Raw genomic sequence first — 17475 nt, 5'->3', positions numbered from 1 at the left:
TGATCATCTTAATTGGTCCTTTGTTTATTTCCTGATTGAGGTTCTGCACCACGTGCAGAAGAACAGCGACAAAACAACCTGCCGTCGCTGCTTGGCTTGTTTGAGTGCTGAAGAAAAGCATGGGTTTTATCCTATTTTTGCTGTCGTTCTGTTGGACTAGGCTATATCACGTTCAATACCAACCACCGAAGGCTTCATGCAGCAGCTTACCATCATCATATGTTCACATTTCAAATAGGTGATTTGCATTTTAGTCTACAGTCACCACGCACGTGTATCTGCCAGGTTCCTAAAACATTAGGGACACTAAAACATCAAACATCACCAGGAATTAGCTGGAAAAATACCTATGAAAAACAAATTTAAAAAAATCTCACCAGTGATTGGCAATGATATCTAGTCTATTAAAATGTTTAGCATATATCTCAATTCCCACAATGAAATGTAAAGTAAAATTTTCCCTAAAATAACAGAGAAAAGGGGGCTTAGCCTACACATTGCACGACCAAACATAAACGGTATTTTCTGAGAGAGAAGAGCGAGTCAGAAATACAATAGAAGCGGTCCCCAGAGAGAGTGAAGGGGTTAATCACAGGCGGCGTTATCAGCCTCGTCCAGACCTCCTCTGATGTGTAGGACCGTCTGATTGAATGTGTTGTAGAATGAAAAGAACAGCCATGACACCAGAGGAGGGGGTTACAGTGCAGAATCTAAGGTAGTTTCCCACCGCGAGACTTGCTTACAGATAATAATCGGCATTGTTTATTAGCCAATTGTTTATTAAAGTTAGGCACACTTATTTTAATTAGACAGACACTCGTTTTAATTATTTGTTATGAAGAACATAAATTAGATGGTCAAAATAAAACATGTTTACACACATGTTTACATCTGCACTAAAAGAAAAACACAAACTATTGATTATACACAAAAAAAATAGCTTATTTGACTGGCTGTCAGTCTTTTCAAACAACCCCTTCCCTTTTCCATACGTGATTCATATTTTGTCGAGTGCGCGTGATATTGTGTTCCACGAACACATTAATAACGTGCTATTCACGTTTTGTGTGATGACAGGCCGTATGCAGGTGCAAAACCTTTAAAATAAAAAAAACATTGATGGAATTCTCAAATGGAGAGTCAGCGAGTCTGATAGAGGCGTCGTTCGACTCGTTCCACTGTGCATATAATCTGTCAGATAGATGGTCCTCACTACCGTCCAGTCTTTAGATATGGCCATGGTCTGTTATTTTGCAGCTATAACAACCTCTCAAGTACATACATTCTAGTCTCATCTTGATAAATATAATCAGCAAATCAATGTGATTCCGTGTGTGTGTCTGTGTGTGTGGTTGGCTCACCATTTTATGTTTGATTCGAATACCAGAGTTGTAGCCTATAGTGAACAAATTCATGGTCTGGGTGCAATTGAATTGCATGGGGGTGATAGTGATTTTATCTAGTCAATGCTCACTTTATCACCTATCATTGAAGGCAACAAGGGGTCAAGATGTCGGGTCCCAGGAGGATTCTCAACGAATAGTTGTCACCTTGAGAATACAGATTAAGGGAAGATAGCCAATAAACGCTTCTTTTATATCGCATGTAGCCAATCCGGTTTGTGGCTCTATTGTTTTTGAGCCACCCATGTATTGGATAGGCCTTACAGGGGCAGAGGAAACATATTCATTCACCGGCCGTGTGTTTTTTAATATGATGTGGAGTCAATCGAAAACTCACCCGTCTCTTCTCTCCACTCCTCTCCTCACATCAATTCACCCGTGGGCCTCTAGACCCCTCCCACCTCCGGCTCTGAAGCAGTCTGCTCTGTCATTTTCCCTATTACACACTTGGCTGAGCTGGCACATGTCCCCTCCTCCTCCCCCAACCACAAAATGATTAATTAGCACAATATGAGCCACTGAAGAGAAAATATGTTTGTCAAATATTCTGAGATGTGGTTGAAATTCTACTCAACCAGACCAAAACATGTAGACTATGATAGCAAGCAATGCCACAAATCATTTAGTGAAAATAAAATAACAATCGTATAATGCCCATAAATAACATATTTCAAGTGTATGTGTGTGAGAAAGAGAGAGCGAGAGAGAAAGAAAGTGTGAGTGAAAGAGAGAGAGATTCTACAAGAACGAGTATGTGAAGTGAACCTCCCGTGTCTGTGCGCGCGGGTACGTTAATCAGTGTAGTAGGGAGAAGTCTTAAAGATAGAGAGAATTGAGAACACTCACTGTCACTGTAGCCGTGATGATGGTAATGGGGGGAGAGATCACTCAGAACACTGCACTGTGCTGTACGCTTGAGGGAGGCTGAAAGTCATAGCACACAAACTCTGACTTTTTCGATCATGCGCAGTACAGTCTGGAACATGCGCTCGCTCATGCTTTGCCTAAAACAATTGGTTAAAGGGAACAGGGGACTTGATATTGGTGACAGATGTAAGAAATCACACGAACTTAATAACATAGGCTAGCTACTGTTACAGTAGGTCTATGGCTGTGTTTGATGTCAGCTGTGCCCATGTTACATATGTAGGTTACCCCTGTCCCATCACGTTTGTATGATCTGACATCCATAACAATAACACAATTTAGGTTTAACAGTACGATGTAGAAATATGATCCAGTTATTTAATTGAAAGCTAGGCCTATTTTCATATCCTGTAAGAAAAACGTTGCACATAGTCCACTAGACCAGAGCCTGTGAAAGAAAATGCATTACCTTAGCCCAATCCCCTTTCATTTAACCCTTGGCTGGCTGACTGACTGACGTGGTCACGTCACAGACTGCTCAGCGAGGCAGAAAATAACACATAACACACTTCAATTAATAAGGAAACCTGAAAAGACACTCGGTCTCTCTAGAGACCGCGCACGGAGCAGGGGAATTAGCCTATCCAGAGAGCTTTTCTCTTTCCGGAATCCATTAACATTAGCATCACAATCACTGCATTATCGCCCTGATTAGCCAATATTTAGCCAAATTATATTGCCAACTTCAATTAAATGCATATACCTCCTCCTAGAACCATAGAATTCGGAATTAGAATACTGGAATGTACATGAACGTTCTTATGACGGGATAAAGGGCAGCTATTTTGGTCAGGGAGTTGGTCGACCATGGTCAGGGAGTTGGTCGACCCTGGTCAGGCAGTACTGGGATACGATATTGTTTCAATTTAAAGATGATCTGCTTTGTGTGTTAGCTAGCTAGCCAGACAGTTTTAAAGGAATTCATTCATAAATATTTCTTAATTAACTGCCAATATTCCATTCAAACAATGCAGTCAATCCACAGCCATATACTGGATGAAATCAATTGATGATAGAACTGACAAGATGTAAATTAAAGTAAGTACTGATAGTGTATCATATAATAACATTCACAGCTTTCCTAGAAAACTAAAATGTATACACTTATGGTCTGTTTACATGTTTTGAGGCTATTTGTACAGAACCCTTGAATAAAACCCGTATAAACTGTATTTATAATTATATGACAATATTTTAGGTTGACAATAATTATGTTAGGCCTACACAAATGATGATTTATCACATGCCTTTTATTTTTCTGCATAAATAAAAGCAGGAATGGCATCCACTATGTCGCTACTGCCATTCATTCCAATTAGATTTGCTTGGATTTCTCCCTGAACATAATGGCTGCCATTTTTGGACCATTCTGGAACGTTTTGTGATTTCCATGCAATAATATAACATGTTAGCTATATAATCTTGACTAAATGAATACCAGACTGAAAAAAAGGACAAGGCTACTGATTGAAAAATAGGCCAAATGTTTTAAGGAAAAAAAGTGTACTTTTCTCCATGTTGCTATGTGTCTCTGTAAGGAAAACCAACCATAGCCTCTTATTCCTCCTCCTTCCCCAGAGATGCATCCAGGTGGCGCGGTGATAATCGCTAAGAGCCTTTTCATTATGGTCTTAGTGCGCCTGTTTAGTGGCTTATTATGAGGCCCTGAGAGGGCTACCGGGCGAGGTGGTTTATATTAGCCCTGCTGGGCGGCTGTGCTCTTTGCCACTCGAGGAATAACATTTCTGGTGAAATAAAATAAAAACATTTTTGGGATAAATTAGCCTACTGTGTTTTTAACCAAATAACATTTAGAAAAATCCAATGTAAATCATTGTAAATGCATTTTCATTGTCATAATTTATATTATTTTAAGCCTATTAATTTGTTCATTTTTCATCCAGTATTTTCTCATCGTCAGCGCTTGTGTGGTCGGTGGTGTCTCTTGTCTCGTGGTGCCAGTTGTTGTCCCTCCCGGTTAAGTGGCTTTGTTGTTCCTGGGGTTCCGCGTGCTCCCTAGGCGCCATTTGTTGTTAAACTGGAGTGACTCCGCTCACTCCATCACCTTTGACGTTCGTCTTTTCACTCTAGCCAGGTTTTCACCTCCCCGCTGTGACACATTAACATTGTAATTGCCTTTTAGCCCTCGCTTTGAACACAATAAACTCAGCCGGTCCGTTGGGACTAGCTGCTATGGCCCGGGGCTGGTACAATGAGCTATGCCATTGATTTATCACACTCGCTGCCGAGAAAGGACCACCATCATAAGGCAACCACCTTCAGTGGTGGACTATACAAAACTGAGGGTGGAACAGGCTCCCATTAACATTGACGGGACTGAAGTGGCATCGACAGGACTGAAGTGCGAGAGTTTCAAGTTCCTTGGTGTCCACATCACCAACAAACTATCATGGTCCAAACACACCCAAAACAGTCGTGAAGAGGGCACTACAACGCCTATTCCCCCTCAGGAGACTGAAAAGATCTGGCATGGATACCCAGATCCTCAAAAAGTTAAACAGCTGCACCATCGAGAGCATCCTGACCGGTTGCTTCACCGCCTGGTATGGCAACTGCTCAGCATCTGACGACAAGGCGCGAAAGAGGGTAGTGCGTATGGCCCAGTACATCACTGTGGCCAAGCTTCCTGCCATCCAGGACCTATATACCAGGCGGTGTCAGAGGAAGGCCCTACAGAGGGTAGTGCGTACGGCCCAGTACATCACTGTGGCCAAGCTTCCTGCCATCCAGGACCTATATACCAGGCGGTGTCAGAGGAAGGCCCTACAGAGGGTAGTGCGTATGGCCCAGTACATCACTGTGGCCAAGCTTCCTGCCATCCAGGACCTATATACCAGGCGGTGTCAGAGGAAGGCCCTACAGAGGGTAGTGCGTACGGCCCAGTACATCACTGTGGCCAAGCTTCCTGCCATCCAGGACCTATATACCAGGCGGTGTCAGAGGAAGGCCCTACAGAGGGTAGTGCGTACGGCCCAGTACATCACTGTGGCCAAGCTTCCTGCCATTCAGGACCTATATACCAGGCGGTGTCAGAGGAAGGCCCTACAGAGGGTAGTGCGTATGGCCCAGTACATCACTGTGGCCAAGCTTCCTGCCATCCAGGACCTATATACTAGGCATGTCAGTGGAAGGCCCTACAGAGGGTAGTGCGTATGGCCCAGTACATCACTGTGGCCAAGCTTCCTGCCATCCAGGACCTATATACCAGGCGGTGTCAGAGGAAGGCCCTACAGAGGGTAGTGCGTACGGCCCAGTACATCACTGTGGCCAAGCTTCCTGCCATCCAGGACCTATATACCAGGCGGTGTCAGAGGAAGGCCCTACAGAGGGTAGTGCGTATGGCCCAGTACATCACTGTGGCCAAGCTTCCTGCCATCCAGGACCTATATACTAGGCATGCCAGTGGAAGGCCCTACAGAGGGTAGTGCGTACGGCCCAGTACATCACTGTGGCCAAGCGTCCTGCCATCCAGGACCTATATACCAGGCGGTGTCAGAGGAAGGCCCTACAGAGGGTAGTGCGTATGGCCCAGTACATCACTGTGGCCAAGCTTCCTGCCATCCAGGACCTATATACCAGGCGGTGTCAGAGGAAGCCCCTACATAGGGTAGTGCGTATGGCCCAGTACATCACTGTGGCCAAGCTTCCTGCCATCCAGGACCTATATACCAGACGGTGTCAGAGGAAGGCCCAATAAAGGTCCCCCCCTTTGTTTTACACTGCTGCTACTTGCTGTTTATTGTCATTTTTCAAATTACCTCGAGTAACCTGTACCCCCACACATTGACTCTGTACCGGTACCCCACCTATATAGCCTCCACATTGACTCAGGACCGGTACCCCCTGTATATAGCCTCCACATTGACTCTGTACCGTAACACCCTGTATATAGACTCCACATTGACTCTGTACCGTAACTACCTGTATATAGCCTCCACATTGACTCAGTACCGGTACCCCCTATATAGCCTCCACATTGACTCGGTTCCGGTAACCCCTGTATATAGCCTCCACATTGACTCGGTACCGGTACCCCCTGTATATAGTCTCCACATTGACTCTGTACCGGTACCCCCTGTATATAGCCTCCACATTGACTCTGTACCGGTACCCCCTGTATATAGCCTCCACATTGACTCGGTACCAGTACCCCCGGTATATAGTCTCCACATTGACTCTGTGTCAGTACCCCTGTATATAGCCTCCACATTGACTCTGTACCGGTACCCCCTGTATATAGCCTCCACATTGACTCTGTACCGGTACCCCCTGTATATAGCCTCCACATTGACTCTGTACCGGTACCTCCTGTATATAGCCTCCACATTGACTCTGTACCGGTACCCCCTGTATATAGCCTCCACATTGACTCTGTACCATAACACCCTGTATATAGACTCCACATTGACTCGGTACCTGTACCCCCTGTATATAGCCTCCACATTGACTCTGTATCAGTACCCCCTGTATATAGCCTCCACATTGACTCTGTACCATAACACCCTGTATATAGACTCCACATTGACTCGGTACCTGTACCCCCTGTATATAGCCTCCACATTGACTCAGGACCGGTACCCCCTGTATATAGCCTCCACATTGACTCTGTACCGTAACACCCTGTATATAGACTCCACATTGACTCTGTACCGTAACTACCTGTATATAGCCTCCACATTGACTTGGTACCATAACACCCTATGTATAGCCTCCACTTTGACTCGGTACCTGTACCCCCTGTATATAGCCTCCACATTGACTAGGTACCGTAACACCCTGTATATTGCCTCCACATTGACACGGTACCGTAACACCCTGTATATAGCCTCCACATTGACTCGGTACCGCAACACCCTGTATATAGACTCCACTTTGACTCGGTACCTGTACCCCCTGTATATAGTCTCCACATTGACTCGGTACCGGTACACCCTGTATATAGCCTCCACATTGACTCGGTACCGTAACACCCTGTATATAGCCTCCACATTGACTCTGTACCGTAACTACCTGTATATAGCCTCCACATTGACTAGGTACCGTAACACCCTGTATATAGCCTCCACATTGACTCTGTACCGTAACACCCTGTATATAGCCTCCACATTGACTCTGTACCGTAACACCCTGTATAGAGCCTCCACATTGACTCTGTACCTGTACCCCCTGTATATAGCCTCCACATTGACTCTGTACCGTAACACCCTGTATAGAGCCTCTTCATTGTTATGTATGTTTCTTGTGTTACAGTTTGTTTAATGATATTTTTATTTTTACTTGAGTTTATTTAGTAAATCATTTATGAACTCTTTCTTGAACTGCATTGTTGTTTCAGGGCTTGTAAGTAAGCGTTTCACTGTAAGGTCTACTACACCTGTTGTATTTGGCGCATGTGACAAATATAATTTTATTGTATTTATTTTATGTCTTGTAAACAAAGAACCAAATAGCGGAGATGGTCAATTCAGCACCATGGACAGCAGATATTTATCGCAGTTCTGGGGCACGTTCAGAAGGACACTCCGTTTTGAAATCGTTCAGATATAAATACGTAATGTAGAACAAACACGCCTCTCCGACATGTAGACCAATGAATGATGTCGGCTCTATTTGTGGCATTTCTATCTGCAACGTTTTACAACGTTCAGCGATGTTTGGCAACTGAACGTCAGCACCACAGAGCAGTGGACAGTGGCCGTTACTGAGGCGCTACTGAAAACACAGTTACCACTGAGGGAATCCCTGAGGGTCAACTGGGAAGGCCTCCCCGTTTCACTCTGTTTCAAAACGTTTTCTCTCTACTGAATATGACCCAAGGCAGAAGTGCTTGGGGCCCGGGGAGAGCTGATATGGCGGCGCTTCTCACACACACATTCAAGTTTAATGAGAACAAAACGGTTGTACATGATCTACTGTGTCTGTGACTCGCTGCTGTACTCACTACAAGGAGACATTAGCCATGAGTCACACACACACACACACACACACACACACACACACACACACACACACACACACACACACACACACACACACACACACACACACACACACACACACACACACACACACACACACACACACACACACACACACGCCCCTCCCTCCTCCCCCACACACACAATAAACTCCACTCCAGACCTTACAAACACTTAAAGCCACCAGACAAACATAATAAATGTTTAGATCCTGTTGAAATTATAACGTCTGCGTCGCTTAATTCCACCCTATTTCCTATGTAGTGCACCAATGTTGCGCTGGTCAAAAGTAGCGCACTACATAGGGAATAGAGTGCCATTTGGGACATAACCAAAGTATAGATCTAAACAGGAAAAAGGAAGCAGCCTTCCCTTTTATAAGGGATTATAAAAGGGTTAAAATATTATAAGGTCAGTTTGTTTGCTATGACACACCTGCTTATAAAAGATGATTATCGATATACTAGTATAATGCATACATTATTCTTTGATTACTCACGCTTCAAATAGAGCACATTGAGAATGTGTATTGTTCTAAACGGGCTCTAGGGCTTTCCAAATGTTCCTGTTTTTCAGTACCAAAGTTATTCTGCCTGTACTCATGTCGTCAGTGTTATTAGTCAGACATGAAACATAGAGAAATAACACAGCATTTAAACACACCCTATCAAAATATATCTAGATTCACAATCACAGACATCCATTCACAGACTACAAACCGAGGTCAGACACACACACACACACACACACACACACACACACACACACACACACACACACACACACACACACACACACACACACACACACACACACACACACACACACACACACACACACACACCAGACACACACACCAGACACACACACACACACACCAGACACACACACCAGACACATAAACACCGACACAGACACACACACCAGACACACACACCCGACACACACACACCAGACACACAAACACCAGACACACACACACCAGAGACACACACACCAGACACACACACACCAGACACACACACACACACACACCAGACACACACACCAGACACACACACACCAGACACACACACCAGACACATAAACACCAGACCCACACACCAGACACACACACATCAGACACACACACACCAGACACACAAACACCAGACACACACACACCAGACACACACACACCAGACACACACACACACACACACACACACACACACACACACACACACACACACACACACACACACACACACACACACACACACACACACACACACACACACACAGACACACACACACAGACACACACACACCACACACACACACCAGACACACACACACCAGACACACACACAGACACACACACCAGACACACACACCAGACACACACACCAGACACACACACCAGACACACACCACCAGACACACACACCAGACACACACACACCAGACACACACACCAGACACACACACCAGACACAGACACCAGACACACACACACCAGACACACACACCAGACACACACACCAGACACACACACACCAGACACACACACCAGACACACACACCAGACACACACACACCAGACACACACACACCAGACACACACACCAGACACACACACCAGACACACACACACCAGACACACACACACCAGACACACACACACCAGACACACACACCAGACACACACACACCAGACACACACACACCAGACACACACACACCAGACACACACACACCAGACACACACACCAGACACACACACACACACACACACCAGACACACACACACCAGACACACACACCAGACACACACACACCAGACACACACACACCAGACACACACACCAGACACACACACCAGACACACACACACCAGACACACACCCCAGGCTCTAGAGCTCCACTGCTGGATGAAGTAATGTGTGATATCCATTGATTATTTCCCATTGCCACTAGCATGACGATCAATTGTTTCATGAACAGTTCACAGACTGACTTTTAGTTCAAGTAATCATTGGAGAAGTCCATCCTTCCATACAGATATAACTATGTTGTGTATTTCAATAATTTGCAGGTTGATTCCTATTATTTACAATTCTAAATGCAAGCGTTTCAATCCAGAATATGTCTGAACAATCTATGAAACAGTTTGTGTTGGAGTCAGTCTAGTAGGTATATCCTGAAACTTGACCACTAAGAACACAGATTTATGCTATGGTAAGCCCTACTGAACACAGCCCCGGCGTGTATTACTGGGAGAGGTGTAGCTGCCTGCCGGCTCACACCCAAAATATTTAAATCTATTTCACTGTATATAGACTTTGTTGTTTTCTTTTTTTCTACTGTATTATTGACTGCATGTTTCTTTATTCCATGTGTAACTCTGTGTTGTTGTATGTGTCAAATTGCTTTGCTTTATCTTGGCCAGGTCTCAGTTGTGAATGAGAACTTGTTCTCAACTAGCCTACCTGGTTAAATAAAGGTGTTCTCAACTAGCCTACCTGGTTAAATAAAGGTGTTTTCAACGAGCCTACCTGGTTAAATAAAGGTGTTCTCAACTAGCCTACCTGGTTAAATAAAGGTGTTCTCAACGAGCCTACCTGGTTAATTAAAGGTGTTCTCAACGAGCCTACCTGGTTAAATAAAGGTGTTCTCAACGAGCCTACCTGGTTAAATAAAGGTGGAATAAAAACCTTTTAAAAAATAGAAAAATGACTGTAATCATTCTGAAGAGGCAAGTTGCTCCAAGTCGTGATTCAACGTTTCTTTCAAAGTCCAAATCTGACATAGGACAGACGTGAAATAATGCAGTGAGTTGATGAGGACATGTTACATGTATGGTTTCCCATCGCAGGCTATTGCTGTCTGTAACCACTTAGCAATTATTTCACTCAAACCTTTTAGCCTAACAGTGTTGCCCCCCCATTAAATACCTTATTTTAGTGCTTAATATTAGCCGCTACATCAGCATTACATCTACCTAGCATGAGCTCTGTTTTTATTAGCATAACACTCACCTTCCTCTCATCACTGGCTGCAATTCCAAATAGCACCCTATTCCCTATATAGTGCACTACATTAGACCAGGACCCATAGGGCTCTGGTCATATGTAGTGCTGCATTATATAGGGTATAGATACCATTTAGGACACCCTCACTATGAATGATTCATTGAAATGCACCATCTTGTCTCCAAATTGACTACATTCAGAAACTCTGAAAAGGTTTTTGTTCGGTGCTCAGTCTTTGTGATGTTCTCTGGATGGATACAGGCAGGAAACCCTTCGATTTAATTGAAGCTAGCGACGCTCTGGACTGGAGAGTGCTTGTAGCTTACCCTACCTTAGTAAAGAGTCGATCAGGTTGAATGAGTAAAAAACGCTGTTTGACTTTGAAAACGTTTGATTTTGTGTGTGTGTCATGTATGGTGTGTGTGTGTTTGCTGTGTGTGTGTGTGTGTTATGTATGGTGTGTGTGTGTGTTATGTATGGTGTGTGTGTGTGTGTGTGTGTTATGCATGGTGTGTGTGTGTGTCATGTATGGTGTGTGTGTGTTTGCTGTGTGTGTGTGTGTTATGTATGGTGTGTGTGTGTGTGTGTGTCATGTATGGTGTGTGTGTGTTTGCTGTGTGTGTGTGTGTCATGTATGGTGTGTGTGTGTGTGTCATGTATGGTGTGTGTGTGTTTGCTGTGTGTGTGTGTGTTATGTATGGTGTGTGTGTGTCATGTATGGTGTGTGTGTGTTTGCTGTGTGTGTGTGTGTCATGTATGGTGTGTGTGTGTTTGCTGTGTGTGTGTGTGTTATGTATGGTGTGTGTGTGTTATGTATGGTGTGTGTGTGTGTGTCATGTATGGTGTGTGTGTGTTTGCTGTGTGTGTGTGTGTGTTATGTATGGTGTGTGTGTGTGTCATGTATGGTGTGTGTGTGTTTGCTGTGTGTGTGTGTGTCATGTACGGTGTGTGTGTGTGTTTGCTGTGTGTGTGTTATGTATGGTGTGTGTGTGTTATGTATGGTGTGTGTGTGTTATGTATGGTGTGTGTGTGTTATGCATGGTGTGTGTGTGTGTCATGTATAGTGTGTGTGTGTTTGCTGTGTGTGTGTGTGTTATGTATGGTGTGTGTGTTATGTATGGTGTGTGTGTGTTATGTATGGTGTGTGTGTGTGTTATGTATGGTGTGTGTGTGTTATGCATGGTGTGTGTGTGTGTGTCATGTATGGTGTGTGTGTGTTTGCTGTGTGTGTGTGTGTTATGTATGGTGTGTGTGTGTTTGCTGTGTGTGTGTGTGTGTTATGCATGGTGTGTGTGTGTGTCATGTATGGTGTGTGTGTGTTTGCTGTGTGTGTGTGTGTTATGTATGGTGTGTGTGTCATGTATGGTGTGTGTGTGCTGTGTGTATGTGTGTTATGTATGGTGTGCTGTGTGTGTGTTATGTATGGTGTGTGTATGTGTTATGTATGGTGTGTGTGTGTCATGTATGCTGTGTGTGTTATGTATGGTGTGTGTGTGTGCTGTGTGTGTGTTATGTATGGTGTGTGTGTGTTTTCTGTGTGTGTGTGTCATGTGTGGTGTGTGTGTGTTTGCTGTGTGTGTGTGTGTGTGTGTTATGTATGGTGTGTGTGTGTCATGTATGGTGTGTGTGTGTGTTATGTATGGTGTGTGTGTGTGTTGTGTGTGTGTTATGTATGGTGTGTGTGTGTGCTGTGTGTGTGTTATGTATGGTGTGCTGTGTGTGTGTTATGTATGGTGTGTGTGTGCTGTGTGTGTGTTATGTATGGTGTGTGTGTGCTGTGTGTATGTGTGTTATGTATGGTGTGCTGTGTGTGCTGTGTGTGTGTTATGTATGGTGTGTTTGTGCGAGCGAGTGAGCATATATGTGTGCGAGTGTGTGTCTCTCTCTCTCTCTCTGTCGGTGTGCCAGTATGTCTCTCTCTCTCTCTGTCGGTGTGCGAGTGTGTCGTCCCCCATCCCCCAGCCAGCTCGCCACGACCAGCTAGCCACAGCCACTCCTGGATGTCATTAACGTCTATCGTGGGCTTCACAATCACACTCAGTAAAACTCAAGCTCTTATCATCAGACACCAGACACACTGTAATAGCCACAGTCACACATCCCCAGAAGAACAGACACAACTATTGATTCCTGGACTGATGTGTCAGACACACACACACACACATATTCAAGGATTGGTTTGTCTCTCCAGGAACAACATATGATGTCATGTGCCAGTAACAATATCTGCACCTTTCCTGCTTGTCTTTGGACATATCCTACTGTATGAAGCCTACCGATCCTACTGTATGAATCCTACCAATCCTACTGTATGAATCCTACCAATCCTACTGTATGAATCCTACCAATCCTACTGTATGAATCCTACCAATCCTACTGTATGAAGCCTACCAATCCTACTGTATGAATCCTACCGATCCTACTGTATGAAGCCTACCGATCCTACTGTATGAAGCCTACCAATCCTACTGTATGAAGCCTACCGATCCTACTGTATGAAGCCTACCGATCCTACTGTATGAAGCCTACCGATCCTACTGTATGAAGCCTACCAATCCTACTGTATGAAGCCTACCAATCCTACTGTATGAAGCCTACCAATCCTACTGTATGAAGCCTACCGATCCTACTGTATGAAGCCTACCAATCCTACTGTATGAAGCCTACCGATCCTACTGTATGAAGCCTACCAATCCTACTGTATGAAGCCTACCAATCCTACTGTATGAAGCCTACCAATCCTACTGTATGAATCCTACCAATCCTACTGTATGAAGCCTACCAATCCTACTGTATGAAGCCTACCAATCCTACTGTATGAAGCCTACCAATCCTACTGTATGAAGCCTACCGATCCTACTGTATGAAGCCTACCAATCCTACTGTATGAAGCCTACCAATCCTACTGTATGAAGCCTACCAATCCTACTGTATGAATCCTACCGATCCTACTGTATGAAGCCTACCAATCCTACTGTATGAAGCCTACCAATCCTACTGTATGAAGCCTACCAATCCTACTGTATGAAGCCTACCAATCCTACTGTATGAAGCCTACCAATCCTACTGTATGAAGCCTACCAATCCTACTGTATGAATCCTACCGATCCTACTGTATGAAGCCTACCAATCCTACTATATGAAGCCTACCAATCCTACTGTATGAAGCCTACCAATCCTACTGTATGAAGCCTACAGATCCTACTGTATGAAGCCTACCAATCCTACTGTATGAAGCCTACCAATCCTACTGTATGAAGCCTACCAATCCTACTGTATGAAGCCTACCAATCCTACTGTATGAAGCCTACCAATCCTACTGTATGAAGCCTACCAATCCTACTGTATGAAGCCTACCAATCGTACTGTATGAAGCCTACCAATCCTACTGTATGAAGCCTACCGATCCTACTGTATGAAGCCTACCAATCCTACTGTATGAAGCCTACCGATCCTACTGTATGAAGCCTACCAATCCTACTGTATGAAGCCTACCAATCCTACTGTATGAAGCCTACCAATCCTACTGTATGAAGCCTACCAATCCTACTGTATGAATCCTACCAATCCTACTGTATGAAGCCTACCAATCCTACTGTATGAAGCCTACCAATCCTACTGTATGAAGCCTACCAATCCTACTGTATGAAGCCTACCGATCCTACTGTATGAAGCCTACCAATCCTACTGTATGAAGCCTACCAATCCTACTGTATGAAGCCTACCAATCCTACTGTATGAAGCCTACCAATCCTACTGTATGAAGCCTACCGATCCTACTGTATGAAGCCTACCAATCCTACTGTATGAAGCCTACCGATCCTACTGTATGAAGCCTACCAATCCTACTGTATGAAGCCTACCAATCCTACTGTATGAAGCCTACCAATCCTACTGTATGAATCCTACCAATCCTACTGTATGAAGCCTACCAATCCTACTGTATGAAGCCTACCAATCCTACTGTATGAAGCCTACCAATCCTACTGTATGAAGCCTACCGATCCTACTGTATGAAGCCTACCAATCCTACTGTATGAAGCCTACCAATCCTACTGTATGAAGCCTACCAATCCTACTGTATGAATCCTACCGATCCTACTGTATGAAGCCTACCAATCCTACTGTATGAAGCCTACCAATCCTACTGTATGAAGCCTACCGATCCTACTGTATGAAGCCTACCAATCCTACTGTATGAAGCCTACCAATCCTACTGTATGAAGCCTACCAATCCTACTGTATGAAGCCTACCGATCCTACTGTATGAAGCCTACCAATCCTACTGTATGAAGCCTACCAATCCTACTGTATGAAGCCTACCAATCCTACTATATGAAGCCTACCAGATCCTACTGTATGAAGCCTACCAATCCTACTGTATGAAGCCTACCGATCCTACTGTATGAAGCCTACCAATCCTACTGTATGAAGCCTACCAATCCTACTGTATGAAGCCTACCAATCCTACTGTATGAAGCCTACCAATCCTACTGTATGAAGCCTACCAATCGTACTGTATGAAGCCTACCAATCCTACTGTATGAAGCCTACCGATCCTACTGTATGAAGCCTACCAATTCTACTGTATGACGCCTACCGATCCTACTGTATGAAGCCTACCGATCCTACTGTATGAAGCCTACCAATCCTACTGTATGAAGCCTACCAATCCTACTGTATGAATCCTACCAATCCTACTGTATGAAGCCTACCAATCCTACTGTATGAAGCCTACCAATCCTACTGTATGAAGCCTACCAATCCTACTGTATGAAGCCTACCGATCCTACTGTATGAAGCCTACCAATCCTACTGTATGAAGCCTACCAATCCTACTGTATGAAGCCTACCAATCCTACTGTATGAAGCCTACCAATCCTACTGTATGAATCCTACCGATCCTACTGTATGAAGCCTACCAATCCTACTGTATGAAGCCTACCAATCCTACTGTATGAAGCCTACCAATCCTACTATATGAAGCCTACAGATCATACTGTATGAAGCCTACCAATCCTACTGTATGAAGCCTACCGATCCTACTGTATGAAGCCTACAGATCATACTGTATGAAGCCTACCAATCCTACTGTATGAAGCCTACCGATCCTACTGTATGAAGCCTACCAATCCTACTGTATGAAGCCTACCAATCCTACTGTATGAAGCCTACCAATCCTACTGTATGAAGCCTAACGATGTATGTCATTTAGCAGACGCTTTTATCCAAAGCGACTTACAGTCACGCGTCATACATTATACTTATGGGTGGTCCCGGGAATCGAACCCACTATCCTGCCGTTGCAAGCACCATGCTCTCCTCTGACCTACAGAGGACAACGTACAACAAAACACTGAATTAGCTTGGTTAATTATAATTATGTAGCTATTCGTATTTGACAGAAATCCTCAATTCAGGACTACTACTACCGTTTCTTCATAAATACCAGATGCCCCCCTCCCTCCATCTCTCCCTGCTCACCCCGGGGCCTCCCTGTGTCACCGTAGCTCACCACTGATTGCTTTCTGATCTCACTCCTGTTCTGTTCATACAGCATGGTCTCTCATGTGGCGGGGCAATGGAACACAAGTACAGCCCCAGGGTGCAATGCAGTCGCTAGCAGCCAGACTTGGGTTCAAATGCTATTTGAAATCATTTCAAATACTTTACCTGCCCTTGATTGAGTTTACCTGTTGCCAAAAGTCTGAAAAATGGAAACCACAAACCCTGTTCATCTGGAAGCTCAAGGCATGCTAAAAGAAACACTAACAAGTATCTGAAACATATCAACTACTATTTTAACCCAGGTCTGGTCTGGCGAGCAGCAGCTGCCTGTGTGTCTGCGGGGCTGCAAACTAGGAAGGTAGGCACAGGGACCTGACCTACTGGTACTTTGGCCTTCTCAGCCTCCATCTGCCACTCCCGGGTACGGAGGGGAGGCCCCATCTAATGGGAAGCCCCGGGTACAGAGGGGAGGCCCCATGTAATGGGAGGCCACAGCTAAAGGTGAGCCCTTTAACACATGTAATGTTAGTTTGGACTGTTTCATGTAATCCAAGAGACACCAGAGCGTCAAGGTGCATTTCAGATTGGTTCAGGTAATCCAAGAGACACCAGAGGGACAAGGAG

This window comes from Oncorhynchus keta, chromosome 10 (genome assembly GCF_023373465.1).
Source record: "Oncorhynchus keta strain PuntledgeMale-10-30-2019 chromosome 10, Oket_V2, whole genome shotgun sequence".
NCBI classification, from domain to species: Eukaryota; Metazoa; Chordata; class Actinopteri; order Salmoniformes; family Salmonidae; genus Oncorhynchus; species Oncorhynchus keta.
This window is presented reverse-complemented; position numbering follows the sequence as displayed.